This window comes from Delphinus delphis, chromosome 9 (genome assembly GCF_949987515.2).
Source record: "Delphinus delphis chromosome 9, mDelDel1.2, whole genome shotgun sequence".
Lineage (NCBI taxonomy): Eukaryota > Metazoa > Chordata > Mammalia > Artiodactyla > Delphinidae > Delphinus > Delphinus delphis.
Window position 1 is genome coordinate 70,608,261 of NC_082691.1, and position 22,297 is coordinate 70,630,557.

Sequence of the window (22,297 nt, forward strand, 5' to 3'; positions counted from 1 at the left end):
TGCTAATGACCAGACTTTTCTTTTTTTAAAGAATCAACTTTATTTATTTATTTATTTATGGCTGCATTGGGTCTTCGTTGCTGCACACAGGCTTTCTCTAGTTGTGGTGAGCGGGGGCTACTCTTCGTTGTGGTGTGCGAGCTTCTCATTGCTGTGGCCTTTCCTGTTGCGGAGCGTGGGCTCCAGGCGCACAGGCTTCAGTAGTTGTGGCACACAGGCTCAGTAGTTGGGGCTCATGGGCTTAGTTGCTCTGCGGCATTGTGGGATCCTTCTGGACCAGGGATCGAACCCTTGTCCCCTGCATTGGCAGGCGGATTCTTAACCACTGCGCCACCAGGGAAGTCCCGTGACCAGACTTTCTTTAACCACTTCCATAACTAAAGATATAAATGATCCACATTAAAATATTGGTACCCTTTGACCTAGAAATTCTACTTCTAATTAATCCTAAGAAAATTACTATTTTAAAAAGAGCAGAGATTTAGCTAAAGGTATATTCACTGCAATTTTGTTTATAATAGCAAGAAGTGTGTACAATTGGTTAAATAAATTGTTATATTCCATTGTTAGAATACTCTGGTTATTTTAAGTAATTTTATAGAAGGATATTTGGTGGTGTGGAAAGTTCCTTATGGCATATTAAGTGGAGGGGAAAAAACATGTATCAGGAAAGTATTTTGGGGATTTTTAATTAAAAATGTGTGGCGATGTATATGAAGAAAAATCATCATAATCTTAATTGTGCTTATTTCTGAATCGTGGGATCATGGGTGCATTTCCCCTTTGTTTTGCTTAAAAGTCCTACAATGTACTCATTTTTGTTGTCTGAAAATTTTGCTTTAGAAATCTGTACGATTTAAACTATTTCAGTGAGAGTTTTAATGAAGTATTACACCAGTCAACCAAGAAGTACAGAAAATACCTGAGAGCACTTTCTTACATTTTGAATAAGAAGAAAAAGTGAAAGTCTCAGAACAGTACTGGATGCTTCTCCGTATTTAAGAAAGGTCAGTGCTGGGAGAGGAAAGGGTGCAGAAGGAAGCTGTTGAAGACTGCCCTATTAGCCTTTAAATGGTAAAGGCAGACAGAGCTAAGTGTAGTATTGCCATCAAACTACAGAGAGAACTCTGCCTGTTAACAACATTTCTACACTTATCAGTTTAATTCTTTTTTTTTTTTTTTTTTTTGCGGTACGCGGACCTCTCATTGTTGTGGCCTCTCCCGTTGCGGAGCACAGGCTCAGCGGCCATGGCTCACGGGCCCAGCCGCTCCGCGGCACGTGGGATCTTCCCGGACCCGGGCACGACCCGCATCCCCTGCATGGCAGGCGGACTCTCAACCACTGCGCCACCAGAGAAGCCCTAGTTTAATCCTTAAGATGACTGTATAGTTACTGTCTGGCCAGTGGATCACTAACAATGGTCCAGGGTTATCACTGGATATAAAATCACAGACCAAGAAATGAAGACTTTTTTTGGACATTGGGTAAGAGTTGTAATAACTTCGGCAATTTCCAGTAAGATATTTGAAGACCTCACCAGCGTATCATAACAAACCTTTGAAAATAATTATAAAATTTAGGTTTGTTGAATACTGAAAACCTCACTGAAAGCTCTAAAGTTTTACTGTACTCCTAAAACAATTGCTTACCAGAAACTAGCAGTGCCAATAATTTGTTTTGTAAAATGTCCCTTGGCTATTTGTAGTTGGAGGTCTTCTCTTATGGAGCTCTTGGTGTCACACGTATATGTTAGATTTAAAGAGCTCATCCTTAAAGTTTCTTAATCCTTAATGCAACAAAAAAAGTATATTTATCTTTTAATGAATGTAGGACTCATCTCTTTAATATTAATAAACTTTCTACTCTTTATTCTTTTTTAAGTAAGAGTTTGTTCAACCCAGTGGCTTTCATCTGGTTGAGTGGTTTGTGAAGCTTCCCAAATTATTATAATATCCCTTTCCCCCACTGTAAATTACATGTTTGGAGCACAGCAGAAATGACAGCTGGCAGTGAGATTCAGAGTGAAGCACCTTTCTGCTCTGTAATAGATTCCTTTGACTACTGCTATATCCTCTTATATTTAAGTATATTGGGTATGTTGAATAGAATTACTGTACCATTAGCTTATTTTATATAGCCCAAATAACTTATTTTGTGGGGTTTTTTTGGTTTTTTTTTTTTTTTGCAGTACGCGGGCCTCTCACTGTTGTGGCCTCTCCCGTTGCGGGGCACAGGCTCCGGACGCGCAGGCTCAGCGGCCATGGCTCACGGGCCCAGCCGCTCCGCGGCATGTAGGATCCTCCCGGACCGGGGCACCAACCCGTGTCCCCTGCATCGGCAGGCGGACCCTCAACCACTGCGCCACCAGGGAAGCCCTTATTTTGTGTTTTATATTTTATTTAGTAGCTATCATGCATGATCAATAACCAACGTTGAGTGGAGTGCTAGGATTTGGGAAACCTAATGTCTTTTGATGCTGATCTTATCTTTATTGATCTTATCAGTCAAATATTTCCCTATTGTGTTTTAACTTTAAATGCATTCTGTTCAAAAAATCTTATTTCTTAAGTGCTTTACAGCTTTATAGAGTCAGAGCTGAGAATGAGAAGAGGTTGGGGAATGGGCAGAAGAGAGCAAGGGTGATGAACAGCCCTTTTAAGAATTGCTAACATTTGACTAGCTTTGTTGGCTGTTTTGGGGGTTTTTTGTTTTTGTTTTTTTAATCTCTTGTCTGATTCCAAAAGTCCCCTTCATTTTTTTTTCCCTTTCCTGTTTTTCCGTTCTTTTTTGTTAGTGCATTTCTAATTGCTAGGGAATATCTGCTGACTGGAAGAGGACTAGGAGGTTTGAGTCATCAGACCTAGGAAGCATAGAGGAAGGCAGGGTGTTCTCTACTGTTGACATCTCCTGATTCCACAAAGGGGATCTGAGCCCACTGCACTTTCAAAATAACAGTGGTGGCAGCTTGCCCTATCAGAGACCTTCCCCAACATTTCCCTGGATGCTCCCTCAGATGATTGAAATTCTCAAGCAACTGGAACTCACCCTCTCCTTTCATGGGGAAAGCTATAGTTTTGTTAACTAGCCCAGTGTAAGACCCATCCAAATGATTCTGAATGGTTTTGAGTGTCATTTCTGGAAAGTCAAAAGTACCTTATGACAATTTGACTTGAAGGTGAATTTATCTATATGTTCCTTAAGGATTTACAATGTGTTGCTTTTCTGTCTTTTCTGTTCTTTTTGTACAGAACTTTATCCCACATAGAATCATTTGGTGAACACTCGAAATTTGGAATGAATTTATAACACAAGAAGTACAAAAATAATTTATAGATCATTGCTTCTGAACTTTTTTTTTTTTGGCATGTCCAAAATTAAAATCCAAAGTGGATTTTGTGGAATTATTTATCTTCAGATCAAAGTAAAACATACTGAAACTATGGATGGGTTGCTGCTGTTTTGTCAGTACATACACTCTTTCCTTGGCTTGCTTATTTTAAATTGCTGTCAATTTTTTGAAGATAATTTTGTGTATCTATTTTAGGTGGTTTATGTAAACATCTGGTGAGGTTTCATTGATTGCCACTTAATAACTTCAAATACACAGTCATTTAAGCATTTTGTTTTAATCTAGATTTCTTGAGAGGTTTCTTCACTGTTAAGACTCTGCACCTCTTTGATATCAGTGGTTTTTTATTCCATGAGTCAATACACTGAATCTTACAGACTGGCACTCCTGAGTGATACTTATTATCTTCCTCTATTTAGTATTTTTCTCTCTCAGAATGGCAATTTTATATCTGGATTTTGGGGGATAAATCCATTCCAGTAAAATTGGTTATAAAGCATGTTTTGATAAAACAAGTGCTATTTTCTCATTGTTTTGCAGAATAAAACTGGAACTGCATTGGGGAAGGACAAAGCCTCCTTGTTGACTTGGCTGTAACGTGATGCAGAAACTGTTAAGATGGCCAGTTATTTGGCATAATGAACATTGGCCTATACAAGAAGGCTTGTTGTAACACTTTACTAGGGAGGCAAGATGCGAAGTAGAAAATAACTTCTAGGTTATAGTTTTCTCATCCCTGAAGTGGAGTTTTGATTCTAGGTCCTCACTCGCTGTAAGCTGTGATATGCTATACCAGAAGCACTTTTTCAATATGTGGAGTACTGTGATTCCCTAGTCCCACGTTCTTTTATTAAGGGTTTTTAAGTCTAACAGCTGAGCTATGTTGTCAGTAGATGCCCTCGTCTGTCCCGGTGTATTCAGCCCTAAAAATACTTTGTTATATACAAATAACAGAGGTGCTTCTACTCTAGTAACCTTATGCATTCCTGAAAAACTGCATTCTACAGAAGTACGCGATACAAATAACAGGTCTTAAGCGTGGCAGGGGGTGGGGGATTGGGTTAGGGATAGATCACTCAAAACCAATAGAACTTTGTAAACCATAGCAATCCTAATAAAAAGAGCAGCATGGTTAAGTCTCCACTGGATTTACAGTCCAGTTAATTCTTTGCATCATTGAACTCTGGAATTCATGCTGCCTCCTTCAAACTATAGTTCCTTGGAGACATTTACTCCTAATGAAGACCAGTTTTATCAAAATTAAATACCCAACTCACTGTGTAGACTTCTGTCAATCAGGTGTTTTGTTTTGTTTTTAAGACTTTATTTTTTTAGAGCAGTTTTAGATTTACCACAAAATCGCAGAGGTACAGAGATTTCCCATATACTCCTTACCCCCATACATGAATAGCCTTTCCGATTATCAACGTTATTCGCCAGAATGGTACATTTTTTACCAAGGATGAGCGTACATTGACCTATCATAATCACCCAAAGTCCATTGTTTACTTTAGGGTTCCCCCTTGGTGTTGTACATTCTAAGGGTTTGGACAAATGTATAATGGCATATATCCATTTTTATAATATCCTACAGAGTATTTTCGCTGCTCTAAAAATCCTCTGTGCTCTGCATAATCATCTGCATAGTCATCTGCATAATCTGCATAATCATCTGCATAATCATCACCCCCATCCCAGCTACCACTGATCTTTTTATGGTCTCCATAGGTTTGCCTTTTCCAGAACGGTATATAGTTAGAATCATACAGTATGCAGCCTTTTTAGATTGGCTTCTTGTACTTAGTAATATGCATTTAAGATTGTTCCATGTGTTTTTATGTCTTGATAGCTCATTTCTTTTTAGTGCCGAATAATATTCCATTGTCTGGATGTACCAAAATTAATTTATCCATTTGCCTACTGCAGGACATCTTGGTTGCTTCCAAGTTTTGACAATTATGATTAAAGCTGCTGTAAACATCTGTGTGCAGGTTTTTGTGTGGACATCAGTTTTCAGCTCCTTTGGGTAAATACCAAGGAGTACGATTGCTGGATTGTATGGTAAGAGTATGTTTAGTTTTGTAAGAAGCTACCACACAATCTTCCAAAGTGACTATACCATTTTGTGTTCCCACCAGCAATGAATGAGAGTTCCTGTTGCTCCACATCCTCACCAGCATTTGGTGTGTTCAGTGTTCTGGATTTTGGCCATTCTGATAGCTGTATAGTAGGATCTTGTTTTAATTTGCATTTCCCTGATACCATGTGTTGTGGAGCATCTTTTCATATGCTTATTTGCCTTCTGTATATCTTCTTTGATGATGTTAATATCTTCAGCCCCATATAATATTGTAAATCAACTATACTTCAATTAAAAAATAATGAAGATCTTCAGCCCATTTTTTAATCCGGTTGTTTGTTATCTTATTGTTGAGTTTTAAGAGTTTTTTGGTGTATTGTGGATAACAATCCTTTATCAGGTGTGTCTTTTTTTTTTTTTTTCTGCGTTACGCGGGCCCCTCACCGTTGTGGCCTCTCCCGTTGCGGAGCACAGGCTCCGGATGCGCAGGCTCAGCAGCCATGGCTCACGGGCCCAGCCGCTCCGCGGCATGTAGGATCCTCCCGGACTGGGGCACGAACCCGTGTCCCCTGCATCATCGGCAGGCGGACTCTCAACCACTGCGCCACCAGGGAAGCCCTATCAGGTGTGTCTTTTGCAAATCTTTTCTCCCAGTCTGTGGCTTGGCTTCTCATTTTCTTGATACTGTCTTTTTCAGAGTGGAAGTTTTTAATTTTAATGAAGTTCACCTTATCAGTTATTTCTTTCAGGGATCCTGTCTTTGGTGTTGCATCTAAAAAGGCATCATTATGCTCAAGGTCATCAAGGTTTTCTCCTATGTTATTATTGACTTAAAAATGCACAACATAAAAGCTGTGAGTCTGGTTTATTCATTTTCTTACTAAGGACTGTAGCCCTGGAGACTGCCTCTCAGATAGCTCTGAGAAACTGTTCCAAAGAGGTAAGCAGGGAGGTCAGTATATTTGTGATTTTGGCAAAGGTGGTCTGTGCAACCAAGCACACCTCTTGGTAGAAGGTTGCTGGTAGTCACGAGGAGCAGATATCTTAGTTCATTGTTTTAGTGTTTTTCTAAGTATGGGAAGATGCAAGAATCCAGGTTCATAAAAAAGTTTCTTCTGAAAATATCTCACTATCTGAAGGCCTGTTCTGCCAGTTTTCCCAGAGCTCAGAGAGCCTCATTCCTGATCTCCACCCTGAACTCCTTTCAGGACGTGTTGAAGATCAGCAACTGCGGTGGCTAATGACTCAATCCTTGTGGAGCTGGGTGGCCAGTGGCATGTTTTAGTTGGCATTATTGTCTAAGAGTTTTACAGTTTTGTGTTTTACGATTAGGTCTGTGATCCATTTTGAGTTAATGTTTGTGAAGAGTGTAAGGTCTGTGCCTAGATTGATTTTTTTTTTTTTGTGGGGAGGGGCCTGTGAATGTCCATTTGTTCCAACCATTTGTTGAAAAGACACTCTGTCAGTCAGGTGTTATTTAAACACGGGAAGAAATGCCATTGCACCTTGTTCATCTGTATCATCAGCTTCCTTGAATAGCTTAACATAATGGAAAGAATAGCAGTTCTTGAAGTCCCTACTTGCTGTAAGGAAGAACTTAACTAGATTTTCAGGAGTTTTGTTAAAGATTGTTGTATATTGCTTAGGCTTTCTTTAAATAATGAGAAAGCATGCCGTGATTGCTTCAAATCACTATTTTGCTGGGAAAAAATGCACATGAACTAATACAACTTCTGTGTTATGCTGGCGTTATTCTTCAGTTTATCAAATGTGTATGAGCAGATTCACAGTAAAGAAACATATTGCATCAATGACTTTAATTTGATTACCTTTCATAAATAAAGTGCAAAGATGTTGTTTTTCTCAAAACCAGAAACCATTTTTTAACCTTCCCCCATAAAATGTCTATCTTTTTTACTCTTACATTAAATTATGAAGTCATAGAATTGATCATAACAGGTTTTCCTTAGAACAGTAGTTTGTGGATTCACATAAAACATGTACCAGTCACCACAGAATGATTACATTAGAATCACTGTGTGGAAAACATCATGTTTCCAAAGCTCCCTAGTTGATTTATATGTACTATCAGGTTTGAGAATCACTGCTTGAAAATAAAAATAACAAAAGATATTCATCAAGTATCATTTTTAGTAAAGTTGCATTTGGACATCCAGTGAAGCCAGTGCTAGTCAGATGAACTGCTGACAAAATTCTGTGTTTGCTGTTGCATGAGTAATTTGCAACATGTGCTATTTTATGTTAACTAACTTCCACTCATTCTTTTAAGGATACAAGATATATATCACTTTTTGGATTAATTTTTGTAATTATGAGGTAAACCATGGGAAATTAGTACTACATCTGAAATTCTAGGATTAAAATCTGTTGTATGTTTTATTGTCCAGCAACTTTTTATTTCCTCTTCCTTTGTATTGGAAGGCAAGTGATTTTTGTGACGTAGTCACATTTAGAGAAGGTTATTTTATATCATGGAGATGGAATTTATACTAAACTCACTGAAGATACGGGAGAGGTTGTCAGTAGACAAGTAAATTGAGAATTATATTTTTTTAAATGTCCTGAAAAATGATTGGATCACAAGTGTTGTGCAGAAACTTTAAAAGACTACTCACAACTGTCTTTATAAAAGCAGCAGCTCCAGATAACTTGAAGAAAAAGGATTTGTTAAATACCTCAAAGTAAGACCAAACAACTACCCAAGCAGTCTGGCATGTAACTGGAACTAAGGAAGTGCATCCAGTGCTTCAGTATTTCGCTTGCTGGATATAGGCTACCTTACCATTGTGCTTTGTTCTTTTCTCTCCTCTGGTGCTTCTTACATTCTAGGTCGTGTGAGATGTATCTGTGAACTTGACCAGCCTCCCTGGTGGAAAAGATGTGGATTCCTTGAGAGCAGGGTCGTTCTTATTCTTCTTTATTTGCTCTCCAGTATCTAGCACAGCTCTTTTGCTTGCAAGTGGACTGGAAGGAAAAATTACTTTCTAGGGAAATATTTTTATAAAACAGAGTGATACAATGAATATCAGCCAAGACTTCGCCTAACTTTCAGAAAGTTTCTATTTCAATATCAGGGCTGAGAAGTAATCTGTTATTATTTTCATCCTCAAATCCTTTAGAGCCTTGCTATTACAGAGCTGCTTTATTGCTGAGAAGGCTGTTATAAAGAGGTCTTTTACTATTTCAACAATTAAAATCCGTCAGATGGAATCTCAGCTGACTTAACCAGTGCTGGATAATCTAGTAAATACTGTAATAGCCAAGGTTCACTGTATTAATAATAGATTTTCTTCTAAAGAAGTTAGAATAACTTAGTAATTATTAACTTTAACATATCACCCAAAGAATTAGCAAATTTTCTTAGTTTTATAATTTGCCATGATATTTAGTGCTTCAGATAGCAAAATTGCTTGTCAGAAGAGCAGAGAACGTATTCAGTGACTTTTCTCCACGTGAAAAATCCGTTCAGCGTAGATACTGATTTGAAACTACTGCTTGATTTTATTCTAAATTATTATGTTTGGGACATAAGCCAAAGAGAGAAATGCGTTTGTAGAGTTGTTAACAAGACAGCGCTTTCATTCAGTAAAAGACAAAAACTAATTTTTTTCAAGGAGCTAATTGATATCTGATATATACATACATATATATGTATATAAGTGTGAAGAATTAAACTGTTCTAAAACAAGAATTTAAATCAGTGATTATGTGGTACTTTTGAAAAGTTCCTATTAATTAATGTGCTTTTCTGTGCCTAAAAATAATTATTCTTAACAAAACTATTTTACTAACAAATTATTCATACTGATGAATTAAGATATCAAACATTAAAATTAAAAGATGACATAGCTATTTAATTTTTTAAATAGAGATATGCTAGTCCCACAACTCAAAATTTATGATTCTATCAAAAACACTAATTATACTTAATAGGGAAATATCAGATAGGTAATGTAAAATTTTCTAGTTGCCAGCCCATTTCATTAAAATATTGACTAGAATACTAATTCCAAAGTAATTGCCTGTCAAATCAAATCAATTAAATTAGGTTAAACCCAGCCTCTGTGGATGCACTGTGAAATCTCCACTGGGCACTACTTACTTAGAAAGCATAAGGTAGGCCAATAACCAATCAGGTGTTTATGAGTCAGAATTTACCCTTCCTTCCTTTCCATCTTTTCCCCCATAGATTTCAGTAAATAAGAGCATTCATCAGTTTGCTTTGTTTCTCCCTTCCTGCCAAAAACTCTTATTATATGTCAGTATCTTTTGTTACGTTGGTCTCCTGTCAGGATCACCAGGAGATGATCCTATGTTTCAAATAGGTTATCCTGGTTAATTAAATTTTCCATTAACTGAGGTGAAAATTTTATTACCTTTTTTGTTTATTTCCAGATTTATATTCCCAGATTCCTGATGTCTGCCTCCTGCCTACTACTGCCTTCTACTGGTAGATGGGAGATAATGTTGAGGACTTAGTTCCAATTTGTTGTTACTTAGAATGAAATATATATATACCCAGCCTTGAATTCCAGTTGGAGTCCCAGCATTCCTATCAAATAAAAACTTGTAGTAGTTTTACATTTAAGTACTGTGAAGTATCTTTGATAGTGTAGAGTAGGAGCAGTAGAAGATGTGAAATATCAGTGATGTGAGAGAGAGAATAAAGTAATAAGACAGTATGTTTTTTTATCTTTCATTCCAACTCCTTTTGGATTCTAAATCTCTCATTGCGAATAAACTTTAGAGTTAGAGAAAATATTTCTGAAGAAATGAATATACTTAACCATGTATGTTTTAAAGTGCTTTTTTTTTTTTAATATGATAACTCTTTTTATTTTTTTAAGGAACCTCCATACTGTTCTCCATAGTGACTGCACCAGGTTACGTTCCCACCAACAGTGTAGGAGTGTTCCTTTTTCTCCACACCCTCTCCAGCATTTATTATTTGTAGACTTTTTAATGATGGCCATTCTGACCAGAGTGAGGTTATATCTCATTGTAGTTTTGATTTGCATTTCTCTAGTAATTAGCAATGTTGAGCATTTTTTCATGTGCCTGTTGGCCATCTGTATGTCTTCTTGGAGAAATGTCTCTTTAGGTCTTTTTTTTTTTTTTTTAAGATGTTAGGGATAGTAGGAGTTTATTTATTTATTTATTTATTTTTGCTGTGTTGGGTCTTCATTTCTGTGCAAGGGCTTTCTCTAGTTGTGGCAAGCGGGGGCCACTCTTCATCGCGGTGCGCGGACCTCTCACTACCGCGGCCTCTCTTGTTGCGGAGCATAGGCTCCAGACGCGCAGGCTCAGTAGTTGTGGCTCACGGGCCTAGTTGCTCCGCGGCATGTGGGATCCTCCCAGACCAGGGCTCGAACCCATGTCCCCTGCATTAGCAGGCAGATTCTCAACCACTGCGCCACCAGGGAAGCCCCTAAGTCTTCTTAAAGTACATTTTTAACAGTAGAAATCTTAATCTGATTTAAATTTACAAATAATCGTTTATCATATTAATAAGGAAGAATTTGTTTTTATCCATTTACTTTCTCTTCCTAGGATTTATTTCCCTCTGAAATGTCATGAACTTATGTTTCAAACAGCTATTGCTTTCACATTATTGTTACTACTGCATTATTAAAGTAGACACTACTAATTCCTCTTTGTGGAATGGATTAAGATAAGAAGGTATCATGTGTAAACCAGAAACAAGTAATCGATAGCCAAAAAAGCTGCCTGAGAAAGGAAACTTAATCACATTTCACTGTTAAGTAGTTTTGAAAGTAGGAATTATAGCGTGGAAAGGGAGGCCCCAGCCAATATTTTAGATTCTGCAGTGCTTTCATATTACAGTAAGGAAAAGGAGCTTAATTAATATCATCTCAGTCATAATCTGAGCAGGAAATCAAGTCATTTCTGCATCCTCTAGTCTACTACATCATTTGTTCCTGAGTTTCATTTTATTTTTAGTAACTCCTAAACTAATTGAGAGTTTTCTAGACAAAAAGAGTAGATCTACAGGGGACTTCCCTGGTGGTCCAGTGGTTAAGAATCCACCTTCCAATGCAGGGGACGTGGGTTTGATCTCTGGTCGGGGAACTAAGATCCCACATGCTGCGGAGCAGCTAAGCCCACACGCCACAGCTAGAGAGCCTGCGTGCCGCAACTAAGACCCGACACAGCCAAATAAAAAAAATTAATATATTTTTTTAAAAGAGTAGATCTACAAGTAACCAACTTCCCAACCCACCCTCAGGGAATTTAGTAGGATGGACAGTGGTTTGAGGATGTATGAGAAAGCAATTTCTGAGTATTTCTAGAAAGATTGGACCTGTTAATAGCTTTAATATAACAGTAGGATGGTTGCCACACGTTCTCAGTCCTTTCCTGACTTCTCTTTGCTATTGATTTTGCTTGCATACAAATTGAACAAACCTGTCTCACTAGAAATAATCAGGTGATAGCATATGCTATAGAACTTAACACTTACAACACTTACAGTTTTTCTTTATAGAATGGGAATGTAAAAAGGAAAATCTTTGAGGAACAAGAGAGTTAATTGTTAATCCTAATTCTATGTGAAAAACATTTTGCCTTTTCTCAAATAAATCTTCACTGTAGACAGGATACAGTAATCTGGTCCTATTAGAAACTCTCTGGAATATATATCCCCACAGGTAAAGAATCCCTCCTATTACATCTGTTCTCAGTAAATTCCTGTATTTATATAAAAGATACCATATATTTTACTTTCAAAAACAGTAGTCCAGCGGTTAATGTTAATGGTGGAGATTTCAGGCACTGTGATAACCAATTTAAAAAATTACTTTTGCCAGGGGATTTGTTTGTAGTTTCTATGTTATACCCTATATAAGTATTGCCTGTTCTGTCTTCAGGGTGTCTCCTTCTGCTCTGCCTGCAAAGTGAGGTCATCTAAATCCTGTTGCAAAATGGTGGTTCATTTAGTTATGTAATTGCTTGAAATCCCAAAATAAGGACACTATTCACATACACGTTGTAAATAAAAATGTTAGACTAAATGATAAAAAATATAGTGTAAGTGACAGGATGCATGGTTTTAAAACTTTTTGGAGTCACCAGAACCCTTTAAGAATTAAATCAAAAGACCTTCCTAGGGCTTCCCTGGTGGTGCAGTGGTTGAGAGTCCGCCTGCCAATGCAGGGGACACAGGTTCGTGCCCCGGTCTGGGAAGATCCCACATGCCGCAGAGAAGCTGGGCCCGTGAGCCATGGCTGCTGAGCCTGCGCGTCCGGAGCCTGTGCTCCCCAACGGGAGAGGCCACAACAGTGAGAGGCCTGCATACCACAAAAAAAAAAAAAAAAAAAAAGACCTTCCTAGAAAAATTCATACACACATAATTTTGAATACAATTTCACATTGAACTCTACAGATTGAGTCTGAATCGTGTAGGTGTTCATGGACCCTAAGATTAAGGTCTTCTGCATTAATTAGATCTGCTCTGTCAAATATGATAGCCAATAATCACATGTGGCTATTTAATTAAAATTAAACAAAATTGAAGTTCCTCAGTCTCACTGTCCACATTCTCAATGCTCAATAACCACATGTAGCTAATGGCCACCATGGACAATAGCCAATAGGACAAAGCAGATATAGAACATTTCCTTTCTCTCAGTAGGTTCTTTTGGACAGCACTGGGTTAGGTGTTTCTAAAATACTCTATTTAAAAATCTTATCATTATGTGTATTTATGTATAAGTATTTCTGTAGAGCTGCATGATTTGACAACCCAGAACATATATGTTGTAAGAAAAGTCAAGCTCTTTTTGACACAATACAGATCTGTTCCCGAAATATAAATAGGACTCAAAGTAAGGCAGCTAGCTAACCTCAGCTGGACCTTCAGGACTATTCTACAATGATTTTTTTCTAAATTGCATTTTCCGTTAGTAGTAGTTCTAAATCTTTTCCATTTTTTCCTTAAGTTCTTGTCTTCAGTGTAGTTGGAGACCTCACCTCCTATGTTCAGAAAATTGAGGCTGTCAGTATAAATTCCTTCAACTTCCCTTATCTCTGTATAAAAATCTCATCGTGTTTTCTTTTATTGTAATATGCTACAGAAATAGCAAGGTGATCAAGAGAATGTAAAAGCCTTTGAATTTTAACTATATAATCAGGACTTAAGAGTAAATAGACAGTTATGAAGTGAGCTTATTCTTTGTTAGAAGTCTGGGATCCACTCTTACATGACTTGGTGCTTTAGATCTACTTAAGGACCATGGAATGTGTATTTTGAATTAATGTACAGGAATTGCAGTACACCTCAGTGCATATGATGCCTGTCTCTCTCCATCCTCAAACTTACAGCCATACTCATTATTATCAGTAGTAATAATGGGAGCTAACCTTTATTGCACTAATGTGTCGACCACCCATGTGCTTTACATCAGTTTCCTCAATTAACCCTCATAACAACTCCATCAGGTAACTAGTATAATTAATCCATTTTATGCTGTAGAAACAGACTTGACGTTAAGTAACTCACCCAGGATTGGTTAATGGGACCAAGTGTACAGTATTTTTAAGTATATGCACATTGTTGTATAGTGGATCTCTAGGACCTTTTCATCTTGCATAACCAAAACTCTATACTCATTGAACAACTACTCCCCATTTTCCCCTCCTCCATCTCCTGACGACCACCGTTCTACTTACGCTTCTATGAGTGTCACCACTTTAAATAACTCATATAAATGGAATCATGCAGTATTCATCCTTTTGTGATTGGCTTAGTTCACTTACATGTCTTTCAGGTTCATCCATGTTGTACTGTATGACAGAATGTCCTTTTATAAGGCTGAATAATGTTTCATTGTATATCTGTACCACAACTTCTTTATCCGTTCATATGTCGATGGACACGTAGGCTGTTTGCACCTCTTGGCTATTGTGAATAAGGCTTTGTTGAACATGGAAGTGCAAATCTCTTCACATCCTGTTTTCAGTTCTCCTTGATATATACTGCTGGATTATATGGTAGTTCTGTTTTTAATTTTTTGAGGACCCTCCATCCTGTTTTCTGCAATAGCTGTAGCAGTTTACATTCCAAGAACACTGTACAGATTTTCTTTTTCTCCATACCCTTGTCAACACTTATCTCGTGTATTTTTGATGATAGTCATTCTAACAGATGTGAGGTAGTATCTCATTATACTTTGATTTGCATTTCCCTGGTGATTAGTGATGTTGAGCACCTTTTCATATACCTGTGGGCTATTTGTATGTCTTCTTTAGAGAAGTGTCTATTCAGGTCCTTTGCCCATTTTTTAATTGGGTTATTTGTTTTTGCTTTTGAGTTTTATGAGTTACTTGGGTATTTTGGATATTAACCCTTTTGCAGTTATACGGTTTGCAAATATTGTCTCCCATTCCATAGATCGTTTTGTTGTCTTTTTTTTTTTCCTTTGCTATGCAGAAACTTTGTAGTTTCATGTAGTCCTACTTATCTATTGTTTTCGTTGCCTACACTTTGGTGTCATATTCAAGAAATCATTGCCACCCTCAGAATGGGAGAAAATATTTGCAAATGAAGCAACTGACAAAGAATTAATCTCCAAAATATACAAGCAGCTCATGCAGTTCAATATCTAAAAAACAAACAGGGCTTCCCTGGTGGTGCAGTGGTTGAGAGTCCACCTGCCAATGCAGGGGACATGGGTTCGTGCCCCGATACGGGAAGATCCCACATGCTGCGCAGCGGCTAGGCCCGTGAGCCATGGCCGCTGAGCCTGCGCGTCTGGAGCCTGTGCTCTGCAACGGGAGAGGCAACAACAGTGAGAGGCCTGCGTACCGCCAAAACAAAACAAAACAAAACAAAAACCAATCCAAAAATGTGCAGAAGATCTAAATAGACACTTCTCCAAAGAAGATATACAGATTGCCAACAAACACGTGAAAGGATGCTCAACATCACTAATCATTAGAGAAGTGCAAATCAAAACTACAATGAGGTATCACCTCACACCAGTCAGAATGGCCATCATCAAAAAATCTACAAACAATAAATGCTGGAGAGGGTGTGGAGGAAAGGGAACCCTCTTACACTGTTGGTAGAAATGTAAATTGATACAGCCACTATGGAGAACAGTATGGAGGTTCCTTAAAAAACTAAAAATAGAACTACCATATGACCCAGCAATCCCACTACTGGGCATATACCCTGAGAAAACCATAATTCAAAAAGAGTCATGTACCACAATGTTCATTGCAGCCCTATTTACAATATCCAGGACATGGAAGCAACCTAAGTGCCCATGGACAGATGAATGGATAAAGAAGATGTGGCACATATATACAATGGAATATTACTCAGGCATAAAAAAATGAAATTGAGTTATTTGCAGTGAGGTGGATGGATCTAGAGACTGTCATACAGAGTGAAGTAAGTCAGAAAGAGAAAAACAAATACCATATGCTAACATGTATATAGAATCTAAAACAAAATGGTTCTGAAGAACTTAGGGGCAGGACAGGTATAAAGATGCAGACATATTAAAAAAAAAAAAGATGCAGACATAGAGAATGGACTTGAGGACACGGGGAGGGGGAAGGGTAAGCTGGGACAAAGTGAGAGAGTGACATGGACATATATACACTACCAAATGTAAAATGGTTAGCTAGTGGGAAGCAGTTGCATAGCACAGGGAGATCAGCTCGGTGCTTTGTGGCCACCTAGAGGGGTGGGATAGAGAGGATGGGAGGGAGACACAAGAGGGAGGAGATATGGGGTTATAAGTATATGTATAGCTGATTCACTTTGTTATAAAGCAGAAACTAACACACCATTGTAAAGCAATTATACTCCAATAAAGATGTTAAAATAAATAAATAAAATAAAAATTTTAAAAAAATCATTGCCAAGGCCAATATTAGGAAGTTTTTTTCCTATATTTTCTTCAAGGAGTTTTATAAGTTCAGGTTTTATATTTAAGTCTTTATTTTATTTTGAGTTGATTTTTTGTGTGTGGAATAAGGTAAGCGTCCAGTTTCATCTTTTACACGTGAATATCCAGTTTACCCAATAATAGTATTTTTTAATGAATGGTTGTTGAAAAAACTATCCTTTATTGCACTGTAGTCTTGGCATCTTTGTCAAAGGTCATTTGACACTATGTGTTTGGGTTTATTTCTGGGCTCTCTATTCTGTTCCTTGATCTATATACATCTCTCATTAAGCGAGTACATACCGTTTTGACTACTGTAGCTTTGTAGGATGTTTTGAAGTCAGGAAGTGGAAGACCTCTAGCTTTGTTCTTCTTTCTCAAGGTTGTTTTGGCTATTCACGGTCCTTTGTGTTTCCATATGAATTTTAATGTTTTTTTTTTTCTATTTCTGCAAAAAAAAAAAAAAGCCAAAGGAATTTGATAGAAATTGCATTGAATCTGTAGATTGCTTTGGGTAGTTTGGACAATATAACATTTTACATCTTCCTATCCATGAACATACGCTGTCTTTCCAATTACATTCATCAGTGTTTTGTAGTTTTCGGTGTACAAGTCTTTTTGCCTCTTTGGTTAAGTTTATTCCTACATATTTTATTCTTTTTGATACTATTGTAAATAGAATTGTTTTAATTTCCTTTTCAGAAAGTTCATTGTTGGTGTATAGAAACACAACTGATTTTTGTATGTTATTTGTCCTGCAACTTTACTGAATTTGTTTATTAGTTCTAAGCATTTTTTTCTGTGTGTGTATACTCTCTATAGTAATATAAGATCATGTAATCTGCAAACATAATTTTACTTCTTTTCTGATTTGGATGCCTTTTTTGTTTGTTTGTTTCTTGTTTGTTTCTTGCCTAATTTCTCTAGTTAGGACTTCCAGTATTATGTTGAATATAAATGGCAAGAGTGGGCATCCTTACCTTGTTCCTCATCTTAGAGGGAAAGTTTTCAGTTTTTAACAGTTGTAAATATTATGAGCTTTTTATATATATTGCCTTCATTATGTTGAGACAGTTTCCTTCTTTTTCTAGTTTGTTGAGTGTTTTTATCATGAAAGGATGTTGAATTCTGTCAAATGCTTTTTTTCCATCTATTGAGGTGATCCTGTGATTTATGTCTTTCATTCTGTTAATGTGGTGTATCATATTGATTGATTTTCATATGCTTAACCATTCTTGCATCCCAAGGATAAATTCCACTTGATTATGGTGTATGATCCTTGTAATGTGCTGTTGAATTTGGTTTGCTGGTATTTTGTTGAAGACTTTTGCATCTTTATACATTAGGGATATTAGTCTGTAATCTTCTTGTAGTGTCTGTCTCGCTTTGGTATCATGGTAATGCTGGCCTCATAAAATGAGTTTGGAAGTGTTCCTTCCTCTTCGGTATTTTGGAGGAGTTTGAGAAGAATTGGCACTAATTCTTTGAGTGTTTGATAGAATTCTCCTGTGAAGCCATTTGTTCCTGGGCTTTTCTTTGTTGGGAGTTTTTTCATTACTGACTCAGTCTCCTTACAGTTACAGATTTTCTATTTCTTCAGTGATTCAGGTTTGGAATATTGTATGTTTCTAAGAATGTATCCATTTCTTCTAGGTTATCCAGTTTGTTGGGGTATAATTATTTATAGCAGCCCCTCATGATCCTTTGTATTTCTGTGTTATCAGTTATAATATCTCCCTCTTTCATTCCTGATTTTGAGTTTACCTTTTAAAAAAACACCCACTCTGGGCTTCCCTGGTGGCGCAGTGGTTGAGAGTCTGCCTGCCGATGCAGGGGACACGGGTTCGTGCCCCGATTTGGGAAGATCCCACATGCCGCAGAGCGGCTGGGCCCGTGAGCCATGGCCGCTGAGCCTGCGCGTCCGGAACCTGTGCTCCACAGCGGGAGAGGCCACAACAGTGAGAGGCCCGCGTACCGCAAAAAAAAACGCCAACTCTTATTTTTGTTGATTTTTTTCTATATTTTTTCTATTCTCTATTTCATTTATTTCTGTCCCAATCTTGTTTGTTTCCTTCTGCTAAATTGGAGCTTGGTTTGCTCTTCTTTGACTAGTTCCTTGAGTTACAAAGTTTGTTTATGGGAGATCGTTTTTCCTTTTAACATACTCATTTACCACTATAAACTTTCCTGGTTTTCCTGCATCCCACAGGTTTTGGTATCTTGTGTTTTCCTTTTGTTGAGACTTGTTTTGTGACTTAATATGTTGTGTTACTTCCTTGATTAAAGCCCATCAGGATCTACTCACAACTTTCAAATTAAATATAAATCTTTGGCCTGGCATTAAGGCTCACCAACATGTGATCCATCTACCTTTACAGCTTTTTCTTACTTAGACTCTAGCACTATTTGGACTATTTTGATTTTTTAACTACCCATATGTACTTGCTGGAATTCTTTACCATTTCAGGAATCCTCTGTGATGACTACCCTTTATTTCTCCAGTTTTAAGGGGTTTTTTTCCTCCCTATTCTAAGCCCTTGATTTATATGGTCAACTTCACATATGTTAACCTGTATTATAATTGTTTGTACAGTTGTCTCATATTTTCTTCTAGACTAACAATTTCTTCAGGATAGGTATTTTTATTAATAATCTTTGTATTTCTTTTTAGTATCTAGAATTAACGTGATGCATAATAGGCATTCAATTTTTAAATGGTAAATATAATCAAAATTTTTCATCTTAGATCTTAAGACTTAGAAAGTGACTGAATAAAACGGTGCTTGCTCTACTGCTTTCTCTTATCTGTCACAGTCACATTTAGGAACTCATCAGTTGGCATGCTTTTTATTTAAGAATTTTTCAGTGTTAAAAAAATTGGGGACAAATAAATGCATTCATAATCTCATTGTTTTGTATATTCTCTTTCAAACCTTGTACTTGCATTTGAGTGTATGTACATGTATGTTTATAATTGCCAGTTAGCAAATGCATAATGTTATATAGCACAGATATGCCAGATATTATAGAACAGTTTTCATTTGTGTGACATTTAGGTTGTTTCCATTACTTTACTTTATAGGTGATGCTGTAATAAAGTTTTCATAGCTTTTTGCCTGTTAAATTAGCTCCTTTAATTTTCAAGCATGGGTTTATTAGGTTTAAGGGTTGACTATGTTTGTAACTGTTTTTATACCAGAGGAAGTGGCAAACTTTCCAGCTGTATAGATGAGTTCTAAGTCCATCCCCCAGCCTTCCCACTTTTAGTAGGAGTATAGTAAATTAATCTTTTATATTTGGGGCCTCATTAATTTACAAGATGAATTATTAGCCCAGGGGTAATTAAATAAGGGTGTTGTATTCTTACTCTGAATTTAAGAGATTGATAATGGTTAAAAAGACTAGACCTAGTCTTTGCAATTTTCCAAATGCATCTGCTGGGGAGCCACTCTTAGAAATCAAAGAACTGACTTGTTTAGGAAGTAGAAGGCCATTTTTTGGTGTAAGAGCAAAATACTCTCAAGAATTTAGAAATAAAGTTACCTTCTTGGAGTTTAATTTTTAGAATAAAATCAGCATATAATCAGTGAGATTGATTAGACATTGAAATCCTGTGGAAATATATGATATCTGTCAGATCAAAAGCTTAGAGAACAGGCCTGAAAATATTATCCAGACTTGTTAAAATATGGAAGTGAGCTATAATCAAATAAATTACACTAATATATATAAAGAACAAATGTAAAGGAAATGTTTACTTTGGAAACTAGAGTATGTTTACAGTGTTTTCAGAATTAAAACAGTAAAAACAAACAAAAACACTCCACCTATCTCGATATTCCAGTTTTTATGATAGATATCAATTAGATGATCAGAGTGTGATGAGAGTAGCAACTAAATCAATTTTATCTGGGTTGAGTGTATCACCAAATTACTGCTTCGTTTTCACAGTTTCAGTGGTGGTGTGATGATAATGTTTGCAGGGACTTCTTTAAAGGGGAAATGATGTGTGAGGTGTTCTACAGTTCCTTACGATGGAATGCTGTAAAAGTTCTTATCAATTATTTGTTGATCTGGGCTTTTCTTCTCTCATTCAACTTAAGGGAGACAGAAACCTCAGTCTTCTTATTTTTTCTTCAAAGCACCAGCAGCCAGCTATTTGTTTGGCAGTAATGATATATTGCAAAGTCTAGAGCTGCCTATTTTAGCATATAGGTATATTATGAATTCATGACTGGTTTGTTCCCTAGATAGAACTTTGCTACTCAAAGTGTGGTTTGTGAATGAGTGGGCTGACAACATCTGGGAACTGAGACATGTAGAATTTCAATCCTGTCTACCTCTTAGGCCAACTTTGTTAGTTCATGTACTCCAAGAAGCACACACTAAGATGGAATTTGACGTTGAAGAGATTTGTTAGGGAAGACGCCAGAGGGAAGAAGGAGAGGTAGGTCTGACCTGTGTGAAGGAAAGAGGGTAAGGAGGGTTGTGTAGGAGCTCGGAGTACAGCACAGTTCTAAGCAAGTTTCTGGCAAGCCAGTGGGGAGTCCTCCAGCCAGTGTCCCATGTCAGTGAAGTTCCATCTCTCACAGGAATGAGTCTGCCTTGCTATTTCTGCTGCCTCCAATCATTTAATGAAAGCAGTGTATGGAAAGCTTGGCTTCAGTGCAAGTGGGATTTCAGAGCACAGCACCCAAGGCCTTCTTTGCATTATGGTCACAACAGCAAGAGATTTGATTGGCACAGTTCCCTGGCCGCCACACCTACTGAATCAGGTGCATTTCAACAAAATCTCCAGGTGATTATATGCATATTAAGCTTTGAAAAGCACTACCCTAGAATAATAATTTGACACTTTGAGGATCTTACCCAGAGTCAGTAAAATTGTTTATAATCAGCATAGGATCTCCTCAAAAACTCAGCTCTTTCGGAGTGGTATTTTTTACAGTTCATTTGAACAGAGTTGCTGTTCAAAGTGAGAACTAGAGCAGATAATTTGTTGTTAATTTGTAACAAATGTGGGAAGCAGATTTTGAGCCAAAGCAGAATTTCCAATGATACTTTGCCTCTTTGCTGAAAGGAGCTAGATATAATTTACTTCCTTTGGCCTTTTAGAGTTCAAAGTTCTTGTAGCAAAGAATTACGTATTTCTGCGTCTGTTGTGTTTTTACCATGTGGTAAGATGTAGATATGATTCTTGTGGTGACAGCTGGAAATAAACTGTTAGATCTTACTGAGTTTCCTCTGCTGACACGGTGCTTAGCATTTGAGGGGCTCTCTCTAGGACAGACTACACTATAAAGTTAGCTTTGCCACAAGGCATTGTCACCTAACTTACGGATTTTTCCATGAGTCCAAGGTATCCACACTCTGGTATATATATGATCAGGAGACCCACAGTCCCCATGTGATCATCCTCTGAACCACTGATTCCCAGGCTTCAGTGTAGAGACTACTGCTTGGTAAAAATTACAGTTCCTCTGTCTACAGTAAGGTCTTGAAATCAGTACTTTTAAAAAGCCTCCCAGGTGATGAAACTTAATTTGGAAGTCACTGCTCTAAAGTAAAATATATACAGAGGATTGGAGTCTATCCCACAGAAACATCCTCAGATGGAGTGGTTATAACTGACTCAGCATTCCAAATGATGCTTGTTCCTTGTTTACTAGAGAGTATCTTTACATGAAAAATTAAAAATAATTTTGAAATCCCTAATTAAAGATGAAATACTTTTATTACACTCAATAGTATTTATTGTTATCTCAGAATTCAGTGTAATTTTTACATCATTATTTATTAATTAGCAGTGGGCCTGTTAACACCAAGGCTCACAGGACTGAATATCTGGCTATAATTATAGTTGGACTACTCTCAATCCTGGGCAGAAAAAGTTCTCCTAAAGACAGACAGCCAGAGGTGTTCCCTAAAAT

The 22,297-nt window shown here is 37.2% G+C and overlaps 1 protein-coding gene across 8 annotated transcripts in view; it reads left to right on the plus strand.

Moving 5' to 3' along the window:
• The window catches only part of ZNF277 (zinc finger protein 277), a 125,837-nt gene that overhangs the window by 35,070 nt on the left and 68,470 nt on the right, over positions 1 to 22,297 (plus strand). The window contains exon 1 of one of the 8 annotated variants that reach the window (XM_060020747.1): positions 516 to 1,007. The exons of the other annotated variants lie outside the window; for them this stretch is intronic. The gene's annotated coding sequence lies outside the window, so the exon portion shown is untranslated. Of the gene's footprint in view, positions 1 to 515; positions 1,008 to 22,297 lie in introns of those variants that run through there. 8 annotated transcript variants of the gene reach the window in all.